The following is a 13,722-nucleotide window of genomic DNA, read 5'->3' on the forward strand; positions in this document are numbered from 1 at the left end:
CAGTACCCCAAAACCACATGGGTTGCTGCAAAGGAACTTTCAGCAGATCCATCCAACTTATCTGGCTTCACTTGTGCTAACCCCATTATCATTGATGAATCCTTTGATGCAAACTATAAACTGTTTAAGAATCAGAATGGTGAAGTGTTTGCCAGGTACATTGGTACTAACTGCAGGAATGGACCGCCTATGAAGAATATCTGGGTTTCCAAAAAGTGTCTGGAAAATCTTCCTATGAATGTCTTCATGACACCTCACTTGAAGAAGACAAATCTCAGACCAAAGGCTTCATACGGTCCAATGGCTTCATACAAACAGAGGACTCACCTGAGTCACACTAACACAAATGTTTTGCAGGGAAACCATACTCAGGCACATGAGTATGAGAGCGGTTCATCAAACCGTGTTCATGTGACCAAAAATTATTCTGCTTATTCCTATGAGTATTATTGTCCACCTGCTAGACTGTTTGCTAAGGCTTCAAAGCCAAAATTCTCAGATGCTGCACTTAGACTTATTGCTTCTAAGCCACCCTTGAAGATGTGGGTGGTTAAGAAAGCTTAACTCTCTTTTGCAGGGAAAGGTCTCCAGCAGAAAAACAAAATCTTCTGATGCTATTGCTGGGGACCTTAAAAATCTTGTAGGGCGCAAGATAAAATGCCCGAATGGGATCATTATGTACTTCATTCCTGAATCGCATGCTACTCTCCCTATCAGTCCTAATCTGGATTTAAGTTTTCATAACCCACTGGTTCGTCAAATGTTTATGCTTCACAATTCTCTTCGTGAAGCCTATCCCCCTAACTGTACTGTAGGGTACGACACCAGCGACTTCAAAATCTTCAGAATGGATTATTGACAGTGGGTGTACAAATCACATGACTGGCAGAAGAAGCCTTCTTATGGACTCAACATTACGTCCATCCGACAAGAGCCACATCACATTTGCTGACACTGGTAAAAGTAAGGTATTGGGTCTAGGTAGAGTTGCAATCTCAAAGGATCAACACATGGATAAAGTCATGCTTGTTGAATCCCTTGGCTTCAACTTAATGTCTGTCTCAATGCTTTGCAATCTGAATATGATTGTAATGTTTGGAAAATATCGCTGCCTGGTGCTAATGGAATCTGACAAATCTCTAGTGTTTGAAGGGTATCGGAAAGGTGATTTGTACGTGGTAGATTTCTCAGCAGGACCACAACTTGCGGTATGCCTTCTTGCAAAAGCTTCAGAATGCTGGCTTTGGCATCGGAGGCTTGGGCATGCTGGCATGAGGAACCTCCACACCCTTGTGAAGAAGAAGCATGTCATAGGCATCGAGGGCGTCAAGTTCAAGAAAGATCATTTATGCGGTGCCTGTGAAGCAGGGAAGATGACAAGGGCAAAACATCCTTCGAAGACAATCATGACTACTACACAACCCTTCGAACTGCTCCACATGGATCTTTTCGGTCCCATTCACTACTCAACTTTTACTACTACTGCTTGCCTCTATGGCTTCGTCATTGTTGATGATTACTCTAGATATACTTGGGTACACATAATCCTTTACAAAACTGAAGTGCTGGATGTCTTCAGACGCTTCGCCAATCGAGCTATGAACAATTTTGGCGCCAAGATAAAGCACATTAGAAGTGACAATGGCACTGAATTCAAGAACACTGGCCTTGATACATATCTTGATACCTTGGGAATCACACATGAATTCTCAGCTCCGTACACGCCACAGCAGAATGGCGTCGTCCAACGCAAGAACAGAACACTCATTGAAATGGCTAGAACAATGCTAGATGAATACAAGACTCCAAGAAAATTCTGGACTGAAGTCATTGATACTGCATGCCATACAATCAATCGTGTTTATCTTCACAAGCTTCTGAACAAGACATCTTATGAACTCCTAACTGGCAAGAAGCCAAATGTCAGTTACTTCAGAGTATTTGGCGCAAAGTGCTGGATCAAGGACCCACATCACACCTCAAAGTTTGCACCAAAAGCACATGAGGGCTTTATGCTTGGATATGGAAAGGATTCACACTCCTACAGAGTCTTCAATCTCTTCCATTACAAAGTGGTCGAAACAGTGGATGTGCGGTTTGATGAAACAAATGGTTCACAAAGAGAGCAACTGCCAAATGTGCTAGATGAAGTCCCAGCTAGTGAATCAATCAAGCTTATGGGAACTGGAGAGATTATGCCTTCTGAAGCTCATCCTGAAGAAGAACTCATCATCTCAGCACCTGATCAACATGAAGACAATGCTCAGCATGAAGACATTCCTCCAAACAACAACGCAGATCAGCAAGAGCAAAGTCTTCGCCCTATACATCCTCGTGTTGCAAATGAAGTGCAGATTGACAGAATACTTGACAGCATCAATGCACCCGGTCCACTCACTCGTTCAAGGGCAACTCAGCTAGCAAACTTCTGTGGGCATTTCGCATTCGTCTCAATATCAGAACCCAAGAAAGTTGAAGAAGCCTTCATGGAACCTGAATGGATTCAAGCTATGCAAGAAGAGCTTCAACAGTTTGAGCTGAATAATGTATGGGAATTGGTTAAGCGTCCCGATCCACGGAAGCACAACATAATAGGTACCAAATGGATATACCGCAACAAGCAAGATGAGCATGGTCAAGTTGTCAGAAACAAAGCTCGTCTCGTTGCTCAAGGATATACTCAAGTAGAGGGCATTGACTTCGATGAAACTTTTGCTCCTGTGGCTAGGCTTGAAGCCATACGCATACTGCTGGCCTATGCAAATCATCATAACATACTTCTATATCAAATGGATGTGAAAAGTGCCTTTCTCAATGGCAAGATTGAAGAAGAAGTGTATGTTGCACAACCACCTGGTTTTGAAAATCCAAAACATCCTGATATGGTATACAAGCTCAACAAGGCACTGTATGGCCTCAAACAAGCCCCTAGGGCCTGGTATGATACACTCAAGTACTTTCTGAAGAGAAAAGGCTTCATACCTGGTTCCCTGGATCCCACTCTTTTCACGAAGACATACGATGGTGAACTGTTTGTGTGCCAAATATATGTGGATGACATTATCTTCGGCTGCACCAATCGGAAGTACAGTGAAGAGTTTGGATATATGATGCAAGAGCAATATCATATGTCCATGATGGGGGAGCTGAAGTTCTTTCTTGGTCTTCAAATCCGACAACAGCGCAATGACATCTTCATATCTCAAGAGAAGTATCTCAAAGATTGCCTGAAGAAGTTCGGTATGCAAGACTGCAAAGGCTTCACAACACCAATGCCAGCCGAACATCATCTAGGTCCTGACGACAATGGTAAAGAGTTCGATCAAAAGGTATACCGCTCCATGATTGGGTCTTTGCTTTATTTATGTGCATCTAGGCCAGATATCATGCTTAGTGTTTGCATGTGTGCTCGATTTCAAGCGGCACCAAAGGAGTCGCATCACTTAGCTGTGAAGCGAATTCTTCGATATTTGGCTCACACCCCAACTCTAGGATTATGGTATCCAAAGGGCTCAGAGTTTGATTTGGTTGGATTTTCGGATGCTGATTATGCTGGTGACAAAGTTGATCGCAAGTCTACATCAGGCACATGTCACTTTCTGGGACGATCACTTGTATGTTGGTCTTCAAAGAAGCAGAACTGTGTATCTCTCTCCACTGCTGAATCTGAATACATTGCTGCGGATCTTGCTGCGCTCAGCTTCTGTGGATGAAGCAAACACTCAAGGATTATGGCATTCATCTGAAGCAAGTGCCACTTTACTGCGACAACGAAAGCGCCATCAAGATTGCCAACAACCCAGTTTAGCACTCGAAGACAAAGCACATTGAAATTCGCCATCACTTTCTCAGAGATCATGTTGTGAAGGAAGACATTGATATCATACACGTCAACACTGAAGAGCAATTGGCAGATATCTTCACCAAGCCCTTGGATGAGAAGAGGTTTTGCAAGTTACGGTGTGAGCTAAATATCTTGGAATCCTCAAATGTCCTGTGATCAGGCACACATCCTAACACTTATGCATATTGATGACTTAGATGTGCAACGCACAAAGTAAAGTATATCTTCAATCAATGAAGACATACATTCTAAGTGTGAATACATTAATGTGGAATTTGACTTCGGAGCGCCACAACAATTGTGCGCCGTGTCTGGGTCTAATACTTCCTATACGGTGGGTAACGCCACCACCAAACGTTCCATTTTGAAGTGTTTAACTCATGGCGTTACCTTGCAATATCTTCACATTGGTTTGGCTTCGAACTTAACATATCTTCATGATTATCTTCACTACGATGATTATATATATATATATATATATATATGCTCTGAGTGTTCTGTCCTCTACAGCATTCACTTATAGCTATGTCTTCTTGGTTGAATCTTTTGAACTAAGTGAATGTGATCAGACCCTAACCTCTCTATGCTTTCTATCTCAAACTCTATCTCTCCAAGTCATATGCACTCTGTTGAAACTGTCGAATGTCTTCACTGTGTCCTTGTCAGCTGAAGACATAGAGACAACCATAAAAGTTCGTTTTTAATGCTCATTCCTCCACATAAGATCCGGAGAAGCAGGAATGACCGCCCGACAATTTAGGCGTGCATGGGACGTGGAACAAACCCCAAACTTCCGCTAACTGGCCACGCGTGCCTCAAATGCGAACCGCCAGGGGCACCTGCGTAATAGCACAGTGCCGCCTCTGAGTCTATAAATTCACACTTACCGCAGTCATTATCTCCTTCTTCCATCCTCGCACGAACCCTAGCGCCACCGCTAGCACTCGACAACGCCGGAGACGAAGCGCTTCGCTGCCGCAACCTCTCCAACGCCGTCCTCACGCCGACCGCGGACATCGTCCTCTCCGCCGTCGCCGTAGGTGTTTTCCGTCGCCAAGTTAGGGCACGGAGGACTGAACTGCTCGACATCAACTTCCTTCTGTCTAGCAGTTCCAGTGTGGTAAATAAAACTTCTTTTTACAGCCTCTTTTGATCTCTTGGTTCTGTCACTTTCAACCATAAGAAGTTTCTCTTCACACCAGTTAGATCTCTCGCTGCATCTCATAACATGCCTAGTATATTCACTTGTGCTTCATAAAGTAGTTAGATTCCTCACTTGTACTGATCTATGGGTTCGTACAAATCTGGAACCAACTTCTTATCTATAAGTGAATGTCTTCGCACAATGAGGTCAATGTCTTCTAAACTGATTAATCTTCAAAACCTTCTGAGAATGCATATGACCTCTTCCCCTTCCCTCGCACCTTAATGCTGTCACAGGTACATGTCCGTGGGAGAATCCTTCGGTTCTCATAGTCTGCATTCATTTGCAGAATTCCTACAGCATCACATAAACTCTCCTGAAGAAAGTTCCTGTTTGTCCAGAAAAAGAAAGCCTTTGAAGCCTTTGAAAGTTTTGAAGCCTTTCAAGTTAAAGTTTATGGCTTCAGTTGCAGCAGCAAGAAAGGGGGGCAGACAGAGACGTGAGGGAACTTCCAAGGATCTGCCTGAAGACTTGGCAGAAATGTACAAAACAGATCCAGAAGAGAGCTATGGGCAGCGCAAAACCCGAATCCAATGGATTCGACGCTATTGGGCAGAACAGTGGTTCAAATACCGCTTCGTCACCCAGGAGTATGCTGAAAAGAATGCAATCAAGAGTCCATGGGGGGATATCTTATACAAGAACCTTGTACCCAGAACCAGAGATGAAGCCATTGCTCAAGGCTTCTACCCATGCATGGTCCGAGGACCACAGCCTGATGATGCACATCCGTCGTCACTTCTCTGGTGTCGTGACGACAATCTCTTCAAACGCAACTTTCAGTTTGCTCAACAGTCTGCGAAGCTAAACAAGAAGAAATTTGGGCTTGACTTCAACCCTGGTCCCTCCTCACCAAGGGCAGATGGCACACGCGACGCAGAACCCAATATCATCGGTCCATTTGCCAATCTTGAGGGCCTGATCACCCACATCTTAGTCCAAGGGACTGCTGTGAATGACCCTCCAGCTGATTCTGAGTCTGATGAAGCTCCTGCTGTGCCGAAGCCAAAGCAGACAAAGAAACCAAAAGCTTCGAAGCCGGCCCCTGCCTCAAAAATCTCAAGGGCGAAGCCATTGAAAACTGCACCTCCTGAAGTCAGTGTGCAGTCTGAAGATGTATCCCCCATCTCCAAGCCCCTGAAGGATAAGGAGCCCCAGCAACACACAGGCAAAGAGCTCACTGCTGCTGCCATTCTGCATAGTGAAGCCATTGATCTATCAAGCGATGAAGATCTGGGCGATGACGCACTAGAACAGCTCATCAAAAGCAAGGAGGAAGCGGAAATCTTCAACAATCTGCCTCTCTTTGATGTCGCCATCATCCACAACTTCATCGATGAATGGTTTGACACACCAGATATAAGCTTCAATGATCTGCAGCTGCCTGTTGGACTCAGCGTCGCCTTCCAAGGCGCAATTGCTTCAGAACTGGCCATTGCTCAGCGCATTGTTGAGCTGAAGCAGAAAATTGATCACGAAAAAGCTCAGTTCAAGAAGCACGTGGCCAGTCTCAGCGTGCAGGAAGTGAGAAGCTTCAAAATCATGCTGCATGATCTCAAAGAAAACTTTCTGAAGAAGCGTGCTGAAGCTCAAGGCTCGCGTGAAAGGATGAAGTCATTGGCTGACAAATGTGTTCAAGCCTACAACGAGGCTGAAAAGCGCAAGGCACTTGGGCGTCTAGGCATCGACCCCAAGATGGCCGCAAAGAAGAAGAAGCAGCCTGCTGTGAGTGAACCAGAGGCATCAAGACAAGCAGCCACTTCCATTGTCTTCCCAACCGCCACGACTGGCTCGAAGCCAAAGAGCCGGTCAACAGCTTCAGAGCTAAAGAAGATAAGAGCTGCAGAAGCTGAAGCCAGAAAAAGGAAGAGCTTTGAAGCCTCTCCTTCTGCCCCCAGTAAAAAGAAGCGCAAGACTAAGAAATCTAGGGCTGCTCCCACAGAGCCCTTGATGGTTGAACCCCTTTCTGTCATTCACCCCAATGCAGAAAGAAGACTAACAGTTCATGAGCCTGCTCCCACAGAGGCACCTGACGCTGAAGATATTCCAACAGCCGACCCACTAGCTGCTGAAGACATTGGTCATCAGGACAATGTGCAAGGTGATGCAGCCCTTCCTCAGCTTGAAACAAGCGAACCCATCAGCATTGGTCGTCCTCTGACGCCAATGGCACAAGATGAGTCATGGGCGGATCGCCCTCAGGAGGAAGAAGACATTCAGGCCCAGCCCACTCCGACACCACAAGCGTCGTCTGCATTCCGTAGGCTTCGCAAAGGTCCACGGCCTCAAGTCCAGTCTACAGAAATTCCGGCTGCATCAGCCGAAGACAATGAAGAAGCACCTCCAGAACTCACTCCCTCGCTCCATCAAGATGCAGTTCCCCAAGAGAACATGCCTGAAGATGTCCCTCAAACTACTAACACTGAAGCCAATGTGGAGCCCGCCCCACCAAATGCTTCAGCGGACAGCGAAGCCACTGAGCCAGACACTTCAGTTCCTGAGTCTGCTGCAGGTCCACAATTTGACTATCACATAGAGCACATGCCTCATGTCCAGAAGCCAGTCCCAAGGCTTCCAAGGTTCCCAGGTCCTGCATCAGCACCTGGCTCCTTTGATGTAAACAGCTTCAAGGCAGACAACACATTTTTCGATAGCTCCAAGAACCCCTATTCAAGGGAAAGGATTGTATTAGACAGGTTCTGGAGCTATTCACAGCGCAGCTATTATTCTTGCATCTTATACAACCAAGGTCGCATCTTCCCACACAAGCGCCTTGAGGTTGAAGCTATTGCTGGTCTGCCATGTCTTGAGGAAGCTTTGGACTGCTTCAGGCAAGTGGGTCTGCTGCCGTTCGTGACTGATGAAGAGCACTGGAACGAAGAGCTTCTGCTTCAGTTTTATGCCACTCTCCACATCAAAAGCTACAACAGAGATCCTAAGACTTGGATCTTGGAGTGGATGACCGGAAATGTCCATCATGAAGCCAATGCATTCCATATCATTGAGCTCACTGGCCTGCCCACTCCAGGCGAATTCTTCGAGGAAGGGTGTCAACTTCATTCTGAAGCTATTGAGAGCATATTTCAGAGACCTGAACCCAATATGAGTCAGATGCTCTCAATGATGAAGCCATTGCCTCAAGATGCACCCTATCCAACTGAGTTCTTCGTTGAAGACCTAGAGTACATGCCCAGGACCATATATCATATTATCTGGCGGACTCTCTGGCCCATTAAGGGACACTCTCCACATGCCAAGATTGAGGGTGCAATGAAGACTCTCATATTCTATATCATGCATGGCAAATGCTTCAATGCACAGGATCTTTTCATACGACAACTTGCTGCGTCAGGCTCGGACTTATTTGGTCTAAAAATCTATGCCCCTTGGGTGATGAGGCTGATCAAACTGCACTCAACAATTTCGTATCAGCCCTCAGCCCGAAACCATCGCATCTTCCTGCCAGATGTGGATATCTCTGCTAAAGCAATATACCCTGAGCCTGCCAAGCAACCAATAAGTCTTCAGAATGCCGAACACCAGAGCTTCACGCAGAATGTTGAAGGTGTTGAAGCCATGTCCAGGGTCTATCCTATGGCTGGCACTACACGTGCACCAGCATCAACTGAAGCCACAGATAGCACAAACGCTCCAAGACCCAAGAAGTGTGCTCGTGTCCTCACTGACCGAGAGCTTCTTGTGGCCCTTCACCAAAAGCAAGATAGGCATCACGACTGGCTGAAACGTCAGATGAAGAGCCTCTTGGTGGATGTCAATCGTCTTCGAAACCTGGCCACCAAGAATGCCTTTGTTACGCATGAGACTTGCCGTCGTACGTGGAAAGGGCTCTCAATGATCTGCACTGAAGCTGAACTTGAAGAGGATGGCTTCACAGAGCGCTTCAAATTTGACACCACACCTCCTAGGAGGGCTGTGATGCGCAACACACCGTCACTTGAAGACTCTGAGTATTCCTCATCTGCTGCCACCGTCACTGCGAGGATCATTGATGAAGATGATGATGCTACTTCACCACCACCCGCTTCAGCACCTCAAAGCTCAGCACCGCCAAACAACTCCACCGACCCTGCTGCGCCTGGGAACGCGTAGAAAACTCTATGTCTTCAAACCTTTTTGGTCATTCCTGACAAAAGGGGGAGAAGCATATCATGTTTATAGTCTTCAAGCGGGTCAATATGGGCGGGTGCCTTGTTTTGTTATACTTGCTTCGTGTTTGCAACTCTTGTTTTGCTTCATTTGGTTCTTTTGAGTTGTAAACACTAAAACTCGATGGTCGTCTGCTACTTGTTTTACCACTCCTTTTGCGAAGATAAATTCCGCATGTGCGACGATAAGTTCCGCACTCATCTCATTCTGCAGACGTCCATTTTCCATTATGCATGTTATTATCTTCATATACTTTCACATGCATAGTGGATTGTCATCATAAGCTGAAGCTGATCTCCACAAGTACAACCTGCCATGTGCATTTGCATTCCAAAAGCAAATTAACTTATATGCACATCTTCAGGGGGAGCACTTGCAACTTATGATGACAATTCTTTTACAGACTTCACACTTTATATTCCCCGTTGAAAACTTCAACTAGTTTGTCATCAATCACCAAAAAGGGGGAGATTGTAAGATTGTAAGTGCATCTAGTGCCACCCCTAGTTGGTGTTGGAGTATTGACGACAAACCTAGTTGAGGGACTAATGTGTTTGTGAGAATTGCAGGAAAACACAGGTAGAAGTCCCTCATTGATTCGGTTTACTACCAGAGATGACCCCTAAAAATGAATGAAGACATTGAAGTCAAAGGTGGTATATGAAGATATTCACATTGAAGACTATGACAACAGAAGACACGTTATGAAGCCTATGGAACTCGAAGACTTAGATCTTTCGTAGTTCTTTTTATTTTTGTTGAGTCATAGGAACCACCGTACTGTTAAGTGGGGTCCAGGAGAACAAGTCAGAATGACTTAAGTGATGCCTAAATCAAAAACCTATGTCTTCGAGTGAAGACAATGAGAGCAAATCTTGTCCAGAGCCGGACAAGTCAGCTTTGCTTGTAGCCCAAGTAAAGTTGCCATGAGAGTTCGAAATCTGACCGTTGAGACACGTGTCAGTTCCTTAGTGACCCAGGGTCATTTCGGACAAATCAGGTCGGGTTGCCAAGTGGCTATAATAGCCCACCCCCACACCATAAACTTGGCTGCTCAGATTTAGTCATGCTTTTGTCGTTTGAGAGCAGCCCACCTCGAAGCCTTTGAGAGAAATTCCTAGTGCGAGGACAAAGCCCTAACCACCCAGAGCCAGAGTAAATTGGGCATCACTTAAGTCTTCTTGTCTGTGTGATCTGAAGACTTATTACACTTGAGGACTGTGAATCCTCCAGACGGTTAGGCGTCGCGTTCAGAGCATCCAAGAGACATTGTGGATTGCCAGTGAACGAAGTCTGTGAAGGTTTGGGAGTCTACCTTGAAGACTTACCAGAGTGATTGGGCGAGGACTAAGTGACCTTAGCTCAAGGAGAATACGGTGAGGACTTGGTGTCCTGAACTGTGTGTCCTAAGGTTTAAATACCTAGCCGCTCCAACCAGACGTACAGTTGTCACAGCAACTGGAACTGGTCCAACATATCATTGTCTTCAACGAGTCACTGGTTTCATCTTCACTTCCTCTTTTCTTACTGTTACTCATTGTGAAGCCATTGCATGCTTGCTTATCTTTTGTCTTCACAACGTGAATGTATGATCTGTTTGGCTTCATAACTTCTTCCTACCTGATCCTTATTACACTGAGCTGTTTGTCATTTGTGCTTTCACTCTATTGAATACTTGACCATGGCTTGCCTAGTGTAATCTAACTTCCGCTGCATAGTAATAGGCAATCTTCACTGTTTGTCTTCATAACTTCATAACTCCCAAGTTTTGAAGACTTCCATAAAAATCGCCTATTCACCCCCCCTCTAGTCGATATAACGCACTTTCAGGTATGATGATACCGACGATCGAATCTCGGGCAAGTAACATACCGATGACAAAGGGAATAACGTATGTTGTTATGCGGTTTGACCGATAAAGATCTTCGTAGAATATGTAGGAGCCAATATGAGCATCCAGGTTCCGTTACTGGGTATTGACCGGAGATGTGTCTCGGTCATGTCTACATAGTTCTCGAACCCATAGGGTCCGCACGCTTAACGTTTGATGACGATTTGTATTATGAGTTATGTGTTTTGGTGACCGAAGTTTGTTCGGAGTCACGGATGAGATCACGAACATAACGAGGAGTCTCAAAATGGTCGAGAGGTAAAGATTCATATATTGGAAGGTTATATTCGGACATTGGAATGGTTCCGAGTGATTCACATATTTTTTCGGAGTACCGAGGGATTACCGGACCCCCCCCCCCCGGGGAAGTGTTGGGCCAACATGGGCCTAAGGGAGAGAGAGGGAAGCCCACGGGGGTGGCCGCGCGCCCCCCTCCTAGGGAGTCCAAATAGGACAAGGAGGATGGGGCGGCGCCCCCTTCCCTTTCCCTCTCCCTCTCCTTCCTATTCCCTCCGGTGGAGAAAGCAAAAAGGGGGGCCGAATCCTACTTGGACTAGGAGTCCAAGTAGGACTCCCCCCTTGGTGCGCCTCCTAATCCCCCCTTTTATATATGGGGGCGTGGGGCACCCCAAAGACACGCCAAGATTTCTCTTAGCCGTGTGCAGTGGCCCCCTCCACAGTTTACTCTTCCGATCATAGCGTCGTAGTGCTTAGGCGAAGCCCTGCGCGGATCACATCACCATCACCGTCACCACGCCGTCATGCTGTTGGAACTCTCCCTCGACCCTCTATTGGATCAAGAGCTCGAGGGATGTCATCAAGCTGAACATGTGCTGAACACGGAGGTGCCGTACGTTCGGTACTTGGATCGGATGGATCGTGAAGACGTTCGACTACATCAACCATGTTAGCATAACATTTCCGTTTTAGGTCTATGAGGGTACGTGGACACACTCTCCCCCTCTCGTTGCTAAGAATATCCTAGATAGATCTTGTGTGATCGTAGGAATTTTTTTGAAATTGCATGCTACGTTCCCAACAGTGGCATCAGAGCCAGGTCTATGCGTAGATGATATGCACGAGTAGAACACAAAGAGTTGTGGGTGATAATAGCCATACTGCTTACCACCAATGCCTTACTTTGATTCGGCGGTATTGTTGGATGAAGCGGCCCGGACCAACATTACATCACCGCGTTCATGAGACTGGATCTACCAACGTGCGTTGCACGCAGGTGGTTAGCGGGTTTCTATTTCTCCAACTTTAGTTGAATCAAGTTTGACTATGGCCGGTCCTTGTTGAAGGTTAAAACAGCACACTTGATGAAAAATCGTTGTGGTTTTGATGTGTAGGTAAGAACGGTTCTTGCTAGAAGCCCGTAGCAGCCACGTAAAACTTGAAACAACAAAGTAGAGGACGTCTAACTTGTTTTTGCAGGGCATGTTGTGATGTGATATGGTCAAGACGTGATGAGATATAAATTGTTGTATGAGATGATCATGTTTTGTAACAGTTATCGGCAACTGGCAGGAGCCATATGGTTGTCGCTTTAGTGTATGAAATGCAACCACCATGTAATTGTTTTACTTTATCACTAAGCGGTAGCGATAGTCTTAGAAGCAATAGTTCGCGAGACAACAACGATGCTACGATGGAGATCAACGTGTCAAGCCGGTGACGATGTAGATCATGATGGTGCTTTGGAGATGGAGATCAAAGGCACAAGATGATGATGGCCATATCATGTCACATATTTTGATTGCATGTGATGTTTATCTTTTATGCATCTTATTTTGCTTAGTACGGCAGTAGCATTATAAGATGATCCCTCACTAAATTTCGAGGTACAAGTATTCTCCTTGAGTATACACCATTGCTACAGTTCATCGTGCCGATACACCACGTGATGATTGGGTGTGATAAGCTCTACGTTCACATACAACGGGTGCAAGCCAGTTTTGCACGTGCATGTGACGCCCCCGATTCAATCGTACACTAATCATACACGTAAATGTGTACGATCGAGATCAGGGACTCACGGGAAGATATCACAACACGACTCTACAAATAAAAAAGTCATACAAGCATCATATTACAAGCCAGGGGCCTCGAGGGCTCGAATACAAGAGCTCGATCATAGACGAGTCAGCGGAAGCAACAATATCTGAGTACAGACATAAGTTAAACAAGTTTGCCTTAAGAAGGCTAGCACAAACTGGGATACAAATCGAAAGCGGCGCATGCCTCCTTCCTGGGATCCTCCTAAACTACTCCTGGCCGTCGTCAGCGGCCTGCACATAGTAGTAGGCACCTCTAGTGTAGTAGGAGTCGTCGTCGATGATGGCATCTGGCTCCTGGACTCCATCGTCTGGTCGCAACAATCGGGTATACAAAGGGGGAAAAGGGGGAGCAAAGCAACCGTGAGTACTCATCCAAAGTACTCGCAAGCAAGGAGCTACACTACATATGTATGCATTGGTATCAAATGGAAAAGGGGGTAGCATATGTGGACTGAACTGCAGAATGCCGGAATAAGAGGGGGATAGCTAGTCCTATCGAAGACTACGCTTCTGGCCACCTCCATCTTGCAACATGTAGAAGAGAGTAGATGGTAAG

This window comes from Triticum urartu, chromosome 7 (assembly GCF_003073215.2).
Source record: "Triticum urartu cultivar G1812 chromosome 7, Tu2.1, whole genome shotgun sequence".
NCBI classification, from domain to species: Eukaryota; Viridiplantae; Streptophyta; class Magnoliopsida; order Poales; family Poaceae; genus Triticum; species Triticum urartu.